This window comes from Protopterus annectens, chromosome 10.part0 (genome assembly GCF_019279795.1).
Source record: "Protopterus annectens isolate FY-2018-M chromosome 10.part0, PAN1.0, whole genome shotgun sequence".
NCBI classification, from domain to species: Eukaryota; Metazoa; Chordata; order Ceratodontiformes; family Protopteridae; genus Protopterus; species Protopterus annectens.
The window spans coordinates 1,400,182,340-1,400,195,951 of NC_056744.1; the positions used below are offsets into that span (position 1 = coordinate 1,400,182,340).

Below are 13,612 nucleotides of genomic sequence, written 5' to 3' on the forward strand. Positions count from 1 at the left end.
GGCTGGGCTAAGTACTATATATTAGGCTTTTTTCCTGTCAGTATTTGTTTCATTTAAACCCAAAAGCTGTTTTAACGGCTATTCTTTGTGTACGAGTGTTTTCTAGCAGTTTGATTGAAATTTTCGTATATTTTCCTGTCAGAGAAGGTTCCGTTTAAGTTAGAGGGGCCTTCCCCTGTGGTTACTACTATGTTAGTGGTTGTGTGTGGGTCAAGTACCCATTTGAGTTAGAGGGTCTCGACCCTCCTTTTTTCCCCTTTTTCTCTTTCTCACAATCTTGTGTGTATATAAAAAAAAAAAAAAAAAAAAAAAGGTTCTTTAGTTTAAATATTTTCTGAGTTAGTGGCATACATATTTTGTTCCTGTGTGTCAAACCCTTAAGTTACTGTTGTTGTCTGTTTTTTGTAGGATCATGTCTAAAGAACATAAACCCTCCAGGTTTAAAAAGTGCACGAGGTGTGGCTTCAAAATGTCCATAACGGACGAAAACTCCTCGTGCGTCTATTGTCTTGGCGCTAAACATCTGCAGGAATCGTGCAGTGTATGCCATGCGTTTTCCTCCAGAGTCCTCCAGGAGAGGAAAAACAAATTAATCCTCAAAGGATTAATCAAGCCTTCCTTCGAGGAGGCTTTATCTTCCCCTCCGTCTCCTTCTAAAAAGGGAAAGCGGCTCCGACCAGTCAGTCGGAACCGACGGCTAAGAAAACTAAGCAGACTTCTCCATCGGCTCCACGGACTTCGGAGCCGAGGTCGGAACGGTCTGCCTCGATGCCTCCAGCCTCGACCCCTCTGGTTTTGGAGCCGAGGTTTGGGGCATCGAGAGGCGGGTCACCCTCATCGGCTCCACTGATATTGGAGCCGATAAGGGTCATCGGTTCAGACACTTCCCCCTCGGAGCCGAAGTCCTTATCGGCACCGAGGGAAATTTCCTTGAAGGTTTCCTCGGAGCCGATAATTGTTGAGTCATTTCGGAGCCAGTCCCCGAGCCCTTCGGAGCCGATGGAGAAATCGGTTCGGGCCCGATCGATATCCTTGAGATCATCCAAGATGTCTGATTCGGACATCGACAGGGTGCTCCTTCGACTCTTCCAGTCTCCAGTGTTCCAAAAGATGGTTTCGGCTCCAGCCCATTTGGCTTCGGAGCTGATGGTCCACTCCCCTACTGTACTTCCTCCTCCAACAGCTTCGGCATCGTTGGAGCAGGTGCTGGTGGAACCAGTGGAGGTGTTAGGGTCAGGCCCGACCTTTGCTCCGACTCCGGCTCTTGGGTCGGAGTTCAGTGCACGGACTTCTTCCTTCGGCCCTGGGGGGGAGGCTTCGGGATTGATGCTTTCGGTCCCAAGTCTCCCTCTTGGTGCGTCGGCGGCGGGAGTACCGTCCACTGTCATGGCCACGGAGGGGGGACCCTCCCAGGATTCTGGTGGTCCTGCCTTCAGGGCTATGAGGAGTGCTTTAGCCAAATCTTCATTGGCTACCCCCACAGTTTCCCCAGCTCCTTCCCTACATTTGGAGACTGGGTCATTGGCAGTCCCCCTGTCCGTAGACAGCAGAGCCCCTGGGCCTCAGGTTACCCCCGCTGGGGTTTCTCCCCCTCCTGGAGGTCCTTCTGAAGCCTCTTCAGAAGAACCTCCCAGGAAGAGAACGTGCAAGAGGAAGCACGTTGACTCCCCTGATGAGTCTTTGACATCTGACACCGATCTCGATGATGCAGAGGGGTCCCCCAAGTCGTCCTCGGATGATGTCTCCTTTGCAGACATCCTGGAAGCCCTAAAACAACGAGGCGGCTGGCAGTCCAAACCTCCCTCTGCTGATGAGTCGGTGTTCCTGAAGGCCTTCGGGGCTCAGCCCTCCGCCTCCTGGGTGTCTCCGCCCTTCGAGCTCTTGGATTTGATCTGTCGAAGGGCGTGGGAACACCCAGACTCTGTGGAACCGGTGCCCGCTCGTCCAAACAAATTTCTCTCGGCGCCCCCGGACAGAGAGTTCCTTATGAAAGGTGTGGCTGTGGATGCTATGGTGGTGGCATCTGCTACCCAGCAAGATGTAGCAGAGGCTTCTACGTCCGTCCATCCTCCTAATAAGGAGTCTAGGAGCATGGATCGGTACGGTAAGCGCACCCTTAGTTCAGCGGCCTTTACTCTGAGGTCTTTGAACTACCTGACGCACTTTATGAGATTTCAGAGGGATCTGATTAAGGAGCTATCCGATACCCTCTTAGGTAACCTGCCTGAGGAGCTGGCCCAGACGGTTGGATCTCAGCTGGCTACAATGTCGTCCATTTCGAACTCGTCCATGAGGCTCATTTCGTATGCGGCTGAAGGGGCGTGTAGAGCGGCGGGTACAGGCATTGCTCTACGGAGACAAGCCTGGCTCCGCCTGTGTCATTTCGCCGAGGCCTTCAAGTCTTCATTTGCCGACGCCCCCTTTGATGGGTCCTCCCTGTTTGGGCCCAAGGTAAAAGACACACTTACCAGCTGTGAACAGGAGGGTAAGACTCTGACTGCCGTAGGGGCACGATTTTCCACTCCCTTTCGGCCTTATCCCAAGGCTAAAAGAGGAGGGAAGATGTGGTTCCGTAGATCTCAGAAGTCTTACCCCTCTCAGCAGGAAGGTTCCCCCTCCAGAGGCAGAGGAGGGGGAAATTCATCAGGAAGACGCCGTCCCAGAGGCGGCAGAGGCCCTGACAACACTGGAGACCGCGAGTCCTTTCGTGGCTCTTCAGCCTTTCATAGTCCCTGAGGGATTGCCTGACTGTGCTGCTCCGGAGCCAGTCAGGGGTCGTTTTTCGAAGCACCTGAAGGCCTGGGAAGGGATCACTCAGGACCGATGGGTGCTTCGAATTATCGCCGGAGGTTACTCCATCCCATTCTGTTGCCCCCCCCCTCAGTCCAAAAAAATCCCGGACCCGCCACCCAGTCAACGGGATACCGCAGCCTCAGAAATTTCAAAGCTGCTGCAAAAAGGAGTCATCCAACCGGTCCCCGCAGACCAGATCGGATTAGGGACTTACTCAAGATTCTTTTTGGTGCCAAAAAAGACCGGGGACTTGAGGCCCATTTTGGACCTAAGCAACCTAAACCGTTCAGTCAAGAAGTCCAAGTTCCGAATGGTCACTTTACAAACCATTCTCCCATTGTTGGAGAAAGGTGTTTGGATGTGCTCCATAGACCTGAAGGATGCGTATTATCATATCAGAATACATCAAACGTCCAGGAGACACTTGCGCTTCAGCCTAGGAGGCAGTCATTTTCAGTAACGTGCGCTGCCCTTTGGTCTCACCACAGCCCCCAGGGTGTTCACCAAATGCTTGGCAGTAGTGACTGCTCACCTGAGAAGTCTAGGATTCCAGGTGTTTCCGTACCTAGACGACTGGCTCCTAACTGCCACCTCCAAGCATCTACGGAGCCTGCAAGCCACAATATCACTGGGCAATTCCCTTGGAATCACCTTCAATTGGCCAAAGTCTGTGTTGCGGCCATCTCAAAGAATAAGATTCATAGGGGTAGAGATAGATTCAAACCAGATGCGGGTCTATCTACCTGCAGACAGAATTCAGACCATTCAAAATCAGGTTCGAGCCTTACTCCCCAGGTCCAAAGCCCCAGCCAGAATGGTCCTGCAGCTATTGGGATCGATGTCTGCCACAGTTCTTCTAGTTCCCTTGGCAAGGTTACACATGAGAATCCTCCAGTGGCTTCTTTCAACTCAGTGGTCCTTTCAGGAACTCCCTCTCAATCATCTCATATGGATCACAGAATCTTGCAAACGGGACCTTCGCTGGTAGCTAGTGTCCTCCAATTTGGATCAGGGATGACCCTTTGTTCTTCCTCCTCCGGCGGCCACTTTGACCACGGACGCCTCCCAGATGGGGTGGGGGGGGGCATTCCCTGGGCAGGTCAGTCCAAGGCAAATGGCACCCGGAAGAGACCCCTCTCCACATCAACATCCTAGAAATGAGGGCAGTACTCCTGTCCCTTCAAGCCCTTCACGATTACCTCCCTCAGGGCGTAATTGCTGTTCACTCAGACAACATGTCAGTTGTCTGGTACCTGAACAAACAGGGAGGGACCAGATCCTATCCTCTTTGCAGAGAAGTGATGAGAGTTTGGGAATGGGCAGTCTCGACCAAACGCTTCATAGTGGCTACTCACATACCGGGCAAGTCCAATGTCATAGCCGACAGGTTGAGCAGAACCATCCTCTCCCCTCACGAATGGTCTCTGAATATGACAGTTACAAGGCAAATTTTCAGCGAATGGGGAGTTCCGTGTTGCGACCTCTTCGACTCCTCTGAATGCGAAGTGCAAAGAATTTTTCTCCCTAACCCCGGCTCTGGGGAAGAGCCCCATGGACGCATTAGTCCATCCTTGGCCCACCGGCCTCCTTTATGCCTTCCCTCCAGTTCCTCTCCTCCCCAGGGTGATTCAAAAGGCATCTCTCTTAGGGAGCAAGATGATCTTAATTGCTCCTTACTGGCCTCGTCAAGTGTGGTTTCCCTATCTTCGGAAACATGCTCTGGAAGGTCCATGGTTCCTGGACCAGGTCCCAGACCTACTGATTCATCAGTCGGGACTACTACACCAGTCCCTACACACCTTAAAATTGACGGCCTGGCTCCTCCTCTTCCGACGATAGTCAGGAGACATGCACTGGATCCAGATGTGGTGCATATATTATCTTCAGCCCACAAGTCTGCTACGAAGAAACTGTATTCTAGCAAATGGAAAAGGTTTGCTATTTGGGCTCAACTCCGGGGCCTGGACCCCATTTCTACTCCTGTGGCAGAAGTACTCAAATTCCTGACCTCTCTTTTCAATCAAGGCTCTTCAGTTTCTACCATCAAAGTACAATTGGCAGCGATTTCTAATTTTCATGAATCCATAGACCCACCTTTAATGAGCAACAGGTTGTGTAAGACCTTCTTGAAAGGTGCTGCTCTATTAAGACCTCCGATTTCTCATCCTGCACCTCTATGGGATCTCAATATAGTATTACGTGCCTTGACTTCTTTTCCCTTTGAACCGGCAGCTACCTGTGATCTAAAGTTTCTATCATGGAAGACAGCCTTTCTAGTGGCGATTACTTCAGCCAGAAGGGTTTCAGAACTTCAAGCTTTGTCAGTGAAACCCCCATACTTGGTTTTTCATACAGACAGGGTGTCCCTCAGACCAAATCCTTCTTTTGTTCCTAAAGTCTGTTCTACTTTATGCTTGCAACAGTCGTTAGAGCTTCCAGTTTTTTTCCCAAAATACTCCAATAAAGCGGAGTTTATTTTCCACACACTAGATGTCCACAGACAGTTACGTTTTTATTTAGATAAGACCAAACAATCAAGGAAAACAGATCAGTTGTTTGTATCCTTTGCAGAAAACAAATTGGGCAACGCTGTCACAAAGGTCACTATTGCCAAATGGATCAGGGACTGTATTACTCAAGCTTATATTTATTCTAACAAAGAGCTTACCACCTCTGTCAAGGCTCATTCTACAAGGGCTATGGCTACTTCGGTAGCATTTCATTCTAAGCTTGCTATTGGTGACATTTGTGCTGCGGCTACATGGTCTTCCCCGCACACCTTCATTTCTCACTACAAATAAGATGTGGCATCTAGAGGACGAGCTTCATTTGGTTCCACAGTGCTCAGGAGTGTTTTCCAATGAGCCACCCAGGATTTAGGTGCTAGGGACGCTGTCCCATCAGTCAGAATGTAGGCGAGATAGGATCACATAACATCTTTTAGTTATGTACTCACCATAACTTCAGATGTTTGGGATCCATCTCGCCTACATTCCTAATAACCCACCCTCCTTCCCCCTTCTTGGAGATCAGAGGATATCAGAAGGTCCGAATCCTGTTGTTTCATCTTGAAACATCTAACAATGTTATATAAACAAGCTGTGCATGTGTGCATGAATGCGGACAAACAAGATCTGGGGGATTAGTGGTGGTGCATCCTGGGATAAAGATAGCTCAGCCAATTAGAGGCCTCGCTCTATAGCATAAGTGTGCCGAGTCGGAGCCGAGGGATCGGCTCCGAGCCCATCAGTCAGAATGTAGGCGAGATGGATCCCAAACATCTGAAGTTATGGTGAGTACATAACTAAAACTTTACAAAATCTCTAAATATTTGTAAAATTTACTAATTCTCAGAATCTTGATTGTATTTGGACCTTTCATTTTCAAATATATGTATATATCAGTACCATTTAAGAATTGATGAAAATAAATTAAGATACTTTACTGTTTCAATACTAGTATTTTGTTGAAATTGAGTTTCTAAGCAATCATTAGTATATGCAATTGGAAACATAGAAATATTGTCTTTAATACAATGGTTAGAGTATGTGAACTTTTGGAAATAGGAATTTATATTTAAATAGGGAATTTGAGAAGAAGGTGTAATTCAGTTTACACAAAAATCTTTTAATACCAGATAAAACTATTCAGGACTGTTTTACTGCTTGTGATATATTTATTATTTACAAATAATATTTCTTGATGTACTTGTTCCATTTTGAATCATAGGATGAATTTTTCCACAACTCTATTACTTTTACAATTGTTGACGTAGCATACAATTGAATATCAGGGAATCCTATTCCACCATTATCCAACCTCTTCTGTGATAATCAAAGGAAACTCTTGGCTTATTAGGATGCCAAAACCTTAAGTAGAATATTATTTATCATCCTCATCAATTTTTTGGTGGAGATAGTAATAAAGATTGTAAGACAGCCAATATTTTAGGGAGAAATACCATCTTAATAAGCATTAATTGTTCTTCCATGGTAAAGAAAAATTTGTTCCAGTTTGTGACTCAGATTGTTTGTATCATGTCTTTACTATTGGACATAATGGTTATCCCACAATATTTCATTTGATTGCTATTCCAAGTGGAGTTAGAATAGTTTTTGCATAATTTTTAAAATTTTTATTAATTAATAATATACTTGTTTTATTATGATTAAATCTTAAGTTTGAGAGTTCTTCAAACTGACTTATAGAACTAATTATATGTTTTAAATGAATGTTCTATATTTCCTGTTATTAGTAAAATATCATTGGCAAAGGATTGAATCTTTAGTGCAAAATCTTCTTTCATTTTGATACCATTAAAGTTTTTATTGGATCTAATACTATTAGGAACGAGATCTGTAGCTAATGTAAAAAAGTAAAGATGATAAAGGACAGTCTTGTGCTTTTTTGTAATTTAAAGGAATTAGAAAGTAAATAATTTATTTTAACATAAGCACAAGAGTTATTGTATAACTTAAAAATTAATGCAATTAGCTCAGGTGAGAAATTATATACTTTTAGGTGTTTTAAACAGATATAACCAATTAACTGAGTAAAAAGCCTTATCTAAATTGAGACTAATGCCAGAAAGTATTTTTTTTATTTTTATTTCCATTGTCTATTAATGTATGAATTCTTATTATGATGTCCTGTACTTGTCTATTTAAAATCAACCCAGTTTAGTCATTGTTAATCAGTTTAAGTAGATTAATTCTGTTAGCTAAAATGGATATGAACATCTTAGAGTCCACATTTAAAAGTGAGATGGATCTATATGATGAACTCTTTGTAGGATCCTTATCTTGTTTTAAAATATGTGATATAAGGGCATAGTTCCATGATGAGAGGACTTAAGCAGTTGTTTTTATTTCTCTGTAGACCTTTTCTAATATTTTAACTGCATCATTCGGTAGTATTTTATATTGCTCTGGTATGATACCATCTAAGCCCGATACCTTATTATTTTAAACTTTTTTATTTGATCTTTTATTTCTGTTAAAGTGAATGGTCTATGATTTTTTTTTTATTTCTTCATTTGTTAGTTTATTATTTATGTTTTCCCTTAGAAAAGTTTCAACTATATAATTTCTGTTTAGGTTATTTGTATTGTTATTTATATTTTAATAAAATATTTTAAAGCCCTCATGAATACCTTTAATATCTGTTCTTCTTTTTTTATTATTTATATGTGTTACAATTTCTTTGATATGATTTAGTTTATTTATTTTCTTTGATCTTAAGACCAAGTGATCTAAGACCAAGTTTATGCAAGCTTAAAGGGTTTATTGAATATGCCTGAAGTTTAAGTTTGTCCATTCTTGTTGAAACTTTATGATGTAGAATTTCAACATTATTTTTTATTTAAGTTTTTAACTTTAGACTGACATTGTCATTTGGTTTTAGTTTTAACTTTAGTGTGTCTATTTTGGCCTGTAGTATATTCATTTCTTTGTCACATTCTCTTGTTTTACTAATATACCAGTTTGCAACTCTTCCATTTAAGTAAACTTTTAGTGAATCCCACAGGACAAATGTCAGATACTTCACCATTCATGTTTATTTCTCGGAAATTTTTGATCTCCTTATACCAATCCTTGAATCCTTTTATTTAATAGTGTATGCTGGTAATCTCCTGTGATATATTAAATTGTCAATTTTTAAAGTAATGTTAAAGGTTATGGCACTATGGTCTGGTAGTGGACATGAAACTATTGAAACTTTTCTGATATGTGGTAGATTGAGACAAAAAATATCTATATTTGTGTTTTATATATATATAAATAATGGGTAAATTGAAGTGAGCTTGTTTTCCTTCGCTCATATATATATATATCCTTTAAATTCATTAGGTTTGCAAAATCTGTACCCAGAAGCCTGGCTTTCCCTCTCTCAAGACAAATGGGTACAGTCGATCATATCCGAGGGTTACAAGATTCCTTTTGAGGAAAGCCCCTTCCCTCAAAAAGGTTCCCTTCCAGACGTACCACCCAGTCTAAGGGAAATTGCAAGATTAGAGGTGTCAAAGCTTCTAAGGAAAAGAGCCATCCAGCCAGTACCAAAAGATCATTTAGAGTCCGGATCTACTCAAGGTTCTTTTTGGTCTCCAAAAAGACGGGAGACTGGAGACCAATATTAGACCTCAGCAGACTAAACAAGTCTGTCAAAAAGACGAGATTTCGGATGGTCACACTTCACTCGATTTTGCCCTTTCTGGGCAAAGACAACTGGATGTGCTCTATAGACCTTCAGGATGCGTACTATCACATAAAAATCCACAGACGCTCCAGAAGGTTTCTCCGCTTTCGGCTGGGGACCAGTCATTTTCAATTCAGAGCCCTGCCCTTTGGTCTCACTACAGCCCCAGAGTGTTCACCAAATGCATGGCAGTGGTCACGGCTCACCTGAGACGTCTAGGATTCCAGGTGTTTCCGTATCTCGACGACTGGCTCCTCTCAGCCACCACCAGGCATCAACTCATCCAAGCCAGAGACTACACCCTACGTCTCTGCAGTCAATTGGGAATTTCGGTAAACTTCGAAAAGTCCTCCTTATCGCCCTGCCAATCTATTACCTTTATAGGCGCAAATCTAGACACTACTCGGATGTCAGCAAACCTAACAAGTCAGAGAATCCTAGATATCCAAAACCACATTCGAATCATCCTTGCCAGCAAAAAGGTACAAGCCAGGCTGGTTTTGAAAGTGTTGGGCCTCATGGCTGCTGCCATCACACTTCTTCCTCTGGCCCGTTTTTACATGCGTCTTCTACAATGGATGTTGTTCACACAATGGTCCTTCCAGCAGCTTCCCATGCGTCACAAGATCCTAGTGACACAGACCTGCAAGAACCATCTATCCTGGTGGATTTCTTCTCCTCTAGTCCATCAGGGCAGACCATTTGTTCCCCCGGCCCCGGTAGCCACGGTCACTTCGGATGCCTCCCTGATCGGGTGGGGGGGGCATTATCAGGGCAGGATGGTTCATGGCACGTGGCAACCGTTTGAATACCACCTGCGCATAAATGTCCTAGAGATGAGAGCAGTGCTTTTAACGTTGCAAGCCCTCAACGACTTTCTTCCCTTAGGAACTATTGCAGTTCACACGGACAACATGTCCGTGGTGTGGTACATCAACAAGCAGGGCGGAACCAAGTCCTATCCCTTGTGTCAAGAGGCTCTCAGACTTTGGCAATGGGCGATCTCCTCTCATCGGTTTCTGGTAGCAATGCATATCCCAGGGAAAACCAACATAATAGCGGACAGATTGAGCAGAGCTATACTCATGCCTCACGAGTGGTCTCTCAAGCAATCCATAGTGGAAGAGATTTTTCAGAAGTGGGGCCGCCCATGCTGCGATCTTTTTGCTACTCCTCTAAACAGCAAATGCCCAGACTTCTTTTCTCTCTTTCCACTTCCGGGCCATCCCCCAAAGACGCTCTTTCCCAAGATTGGCCCCAGGGACTTCTTTATGCTTTTCCCCCCTTTCCATTGATTCCACAGGTACTCCAGAAAGCGTCCGTTTTGAGAGCCAAAATGATTCTCATTGCCCCTTACTGGCCTCGACAAATTTGGTTCCCATTCCTTCATCGCCATCTCTAGGTGCAGCCTTGGCATCTGGACCCAGTGCCAGATCTTCTGACCCACCAGTTGGGTCAACTGCACCGGTCCGTTCCTTCCCTCAACCTCACAGCTTGGTTGCTCCACTTCCTTCCCTAGCCAGGCTTCCTATGATCTCTAACCCCGTTAGAGACATCATAGTAGCTTCTCTTAAGTCCTCTACCAGGAGGATTTACTCTAGTAAGTGGAAACGCTTCTCCCTCTGGGCGAAAGATAAGAACATAGATCCCTTTACTGCCCCGGTTCAGTCAGTCTTGGATTTTTTAGCGGAAATTTTTTGCTCAGGTTCTTCCTCTTCCACAGTCAAAGTTCAGTTGGCAGCAATTTCCAACTTTCATGTCGGGTTTGCAGACCACAACATTATGTCCCACAAGCTTTGTAAAGCCTTTCTTAAAGGGGTATTCCTTCTAAAGCCCCCTGTTAGGGATCCTCCACCACAGTGGGATCTAAATTTAGTGCTGGCATCCTTGATACTTCCCCCTTTCGAACCGGCTGCTTCATGTTCATTAAAGTTTCTTTCTTGGAAGACACTCTTTCTTGTCGCCATTACCTCGGCTAGAAGAGTGTCGGAACTTCATGCCCTATCTGTTCGTCCCCCTTATTTGGTCTTCCACAAGGACAGGGTATCCTTGAGAACTAATCCATCCTTTTTGCCCAAGGTTGCTTCTAAGACAAATTTAAACCAATCCATTGAGCTTCCTGTATTTTTTCCAAATTATTCTAACAGGGCGGAACAAAAATTGCATTACCTTGATGATCACCGCCAACTTAGATATTACTTGGACAGAACGAAGCAATTTAGGAAATCTAATCAACTCTTCCTTTCTTATGCCGAAAATAAAAAAAGGTCTCCCTGTTTCTAAAGTGACCTTATCCAGATGGCTATCTTCCACCATTTCTGACATTTATCAACTTAGGGGCAAACAACTCGGCTCAAAACCTAAAGCACATTCCACAAGAGGCCTAGCCACATCTACAGCTTTTCAGGCTAGGCTGCCCTTAGATACTATTTGTGCAGCAGCCACTTGGGCCACTCCTCATACCTTTGTTTCTCATTACAAATTGGATTTGGCCTCCAGGGATAGGGCAAGCTTTGGTTCCACTGTTCTTAAGAGTCTGTTCCATTGAGCCACCCAGGATAGAGGTGCTAGGGACGCGGTCCCATCCAGCAAGAATGAAGGCAAGATTGACAACTTAACATTTAGAAGTTATGTACCTACCATAACGTTCCATGTTAGTTGTCTTCTCGCCTTCTTTCTTGCCCCTCCCTCCTGTCCCCTAGCCTGGACAGACCTTGATCTCCCTTTTCTCTGGAAGATTCTTCTTCCTTGGACACCAGATAGTTCTTGTCCTTGATTACCTGGTTTCCATTACAGCCTTTTTAGGTTAGTGTTTCTCTTTGCTTAGTGGAAAGTTTTTATAGGCAGTTTTTCCTCTAGATACCAAACGAGATCTGGGTAATTACCGCCTTGCATCATGGGATATGGGGCTGCCTCGAGCTGGTAAAAGTGACTCTCGAGCTTAGCAAGTGCCGAGCCGAGGATCGGCTCCGAACCCATCCAGCAAGAAAGAAGGCGAGAGAAGACAACTAACATGGAACGTTATGGTAGGTACATAACTTCTAATTATATGTGATAGATTGAGACAAAAAATATCAATATTTGCGTTTTATATGTATATGAATAATGGGTAAATTGAAGTGAGTTTGTTTTCCTTCGCTCATATATATCCTTTAAATTCATTAGATTTACAAAATTTGTTAAGTAGACGTAATTTTCAGTGTCTATCTGCAGTGGAATCTTTGTCTGATAAAATACAATTAAAATCACCAGCTATTATGACTTCACTTTTCTTTAATAACATATAGTGTCCAAGTATTTTTTTGCATCTTTAGCTCTAACCCCTGGAAACCAATAAGAGTTCACCAATGTATATATTTTTCTGTTCCACTCAGTTATCACAATACTTACCATACCATTTTTATCAATATATGTATCTTTTACTTTAGGCATTACTGGTGAGATCTTCCATAAAATTAAGGTGCCTCTTCTTTTAGCTCACAAGCCAGAACCCACTGAAAACAAATAATTCTTTAATGAAAATTTATTTACACCTTTTTTAAGTAAATGTGTTTCTTGTAGAAATACTTTTTGAGCTTTATGTAATTGCAAGTATTTGAACAGACTTCCCCCCTTTACTGGATTATTCAGTCCATTAATATTAATAGATTTGCATTTACTACCAGACATTTATATAAGACAGAAAAACGCACATGCATAATGAAATCACATTTATGTACAGAACTTATATACTTTATATTGTATATAACAGTATGAAATCTTCAGCTATGGACAAAACCTTTGAAACAAATTTTAAAAATTACCTGATGAGCTAACCCTAAAACATTCTACCATGTAATAACATATTTCTAGTTTGTTTTGAAAGACGAACATACTTCCTCTCAAACTCTCCATTAGACTAACAACGCTTACCTCATGGTTTTGATTCATATTAATGTATCTCATATTTTTAGTATGCATCATCTTAAAAAAGCCCATCAGCGAGTTATTGTGAATAAGAAAAGTTAAACAGGTGTTCAGAATCTTTATTATAAATTGACCAAACTGAATATCTCTACAATAATCTTTCCTTGTATGTCACATTATCTTCCTGGTCTACTGTAGGGAGGAAATCAGTTGTTATTTGCATAATTATTAATTTATAGGTCAGATGATTTTATTCTTGTTCTATTTTATTTACTATGTATACAGTTGTTCAAAGGATCATAAATTCATAATTTGGTATCAGGCTAACTGTCCTTGTGGGGCATTCCAAGCTGAGTCATTTACCCTTGTGAGAATCAAACCCTGCACCTAGTGCTTATAAGGTGAACACTTTAACCACTATGCCAACTTCCCACCCTTGAGGGCATATCTGATCTCTTTCTACTTCTATTTTTATACTATGTCTTGTACCATTACTATATTTCTAAGTTTTATATTTTAGCTATAATCCTGGTGTAGACTATCATAGAATAGAACATTTATATTTACCTTTGTATATTTGATACTCTTTAACCTAGTATTGCTGTTAGAATTGGTCCTAGTATAATTAATTGTTCTGAGATATTAAGTTTTGTTATTAAAAAGAGACAATAACAGAGAAACTTGATCCTAAATTTTTATCAGAAGTGTCATTCTATAA

At 42.7% G+C, this 13,612-nt stretch overlaps 1 protein-coding gene across 1 annotated transcript in view; it reads left to right on the forward strand.

Annotated features, from left to right (window-relative positions):
- The window catches only part of DNAI3 (dynein axonemal intermediate chain 3), a 1,549,065-nt gene that overhangs the window by 931,427 nt on the left and 604,026 nt on the right, over nucleotides 1-13,612 (forward strand). The window lies entirely within an intron of this gene.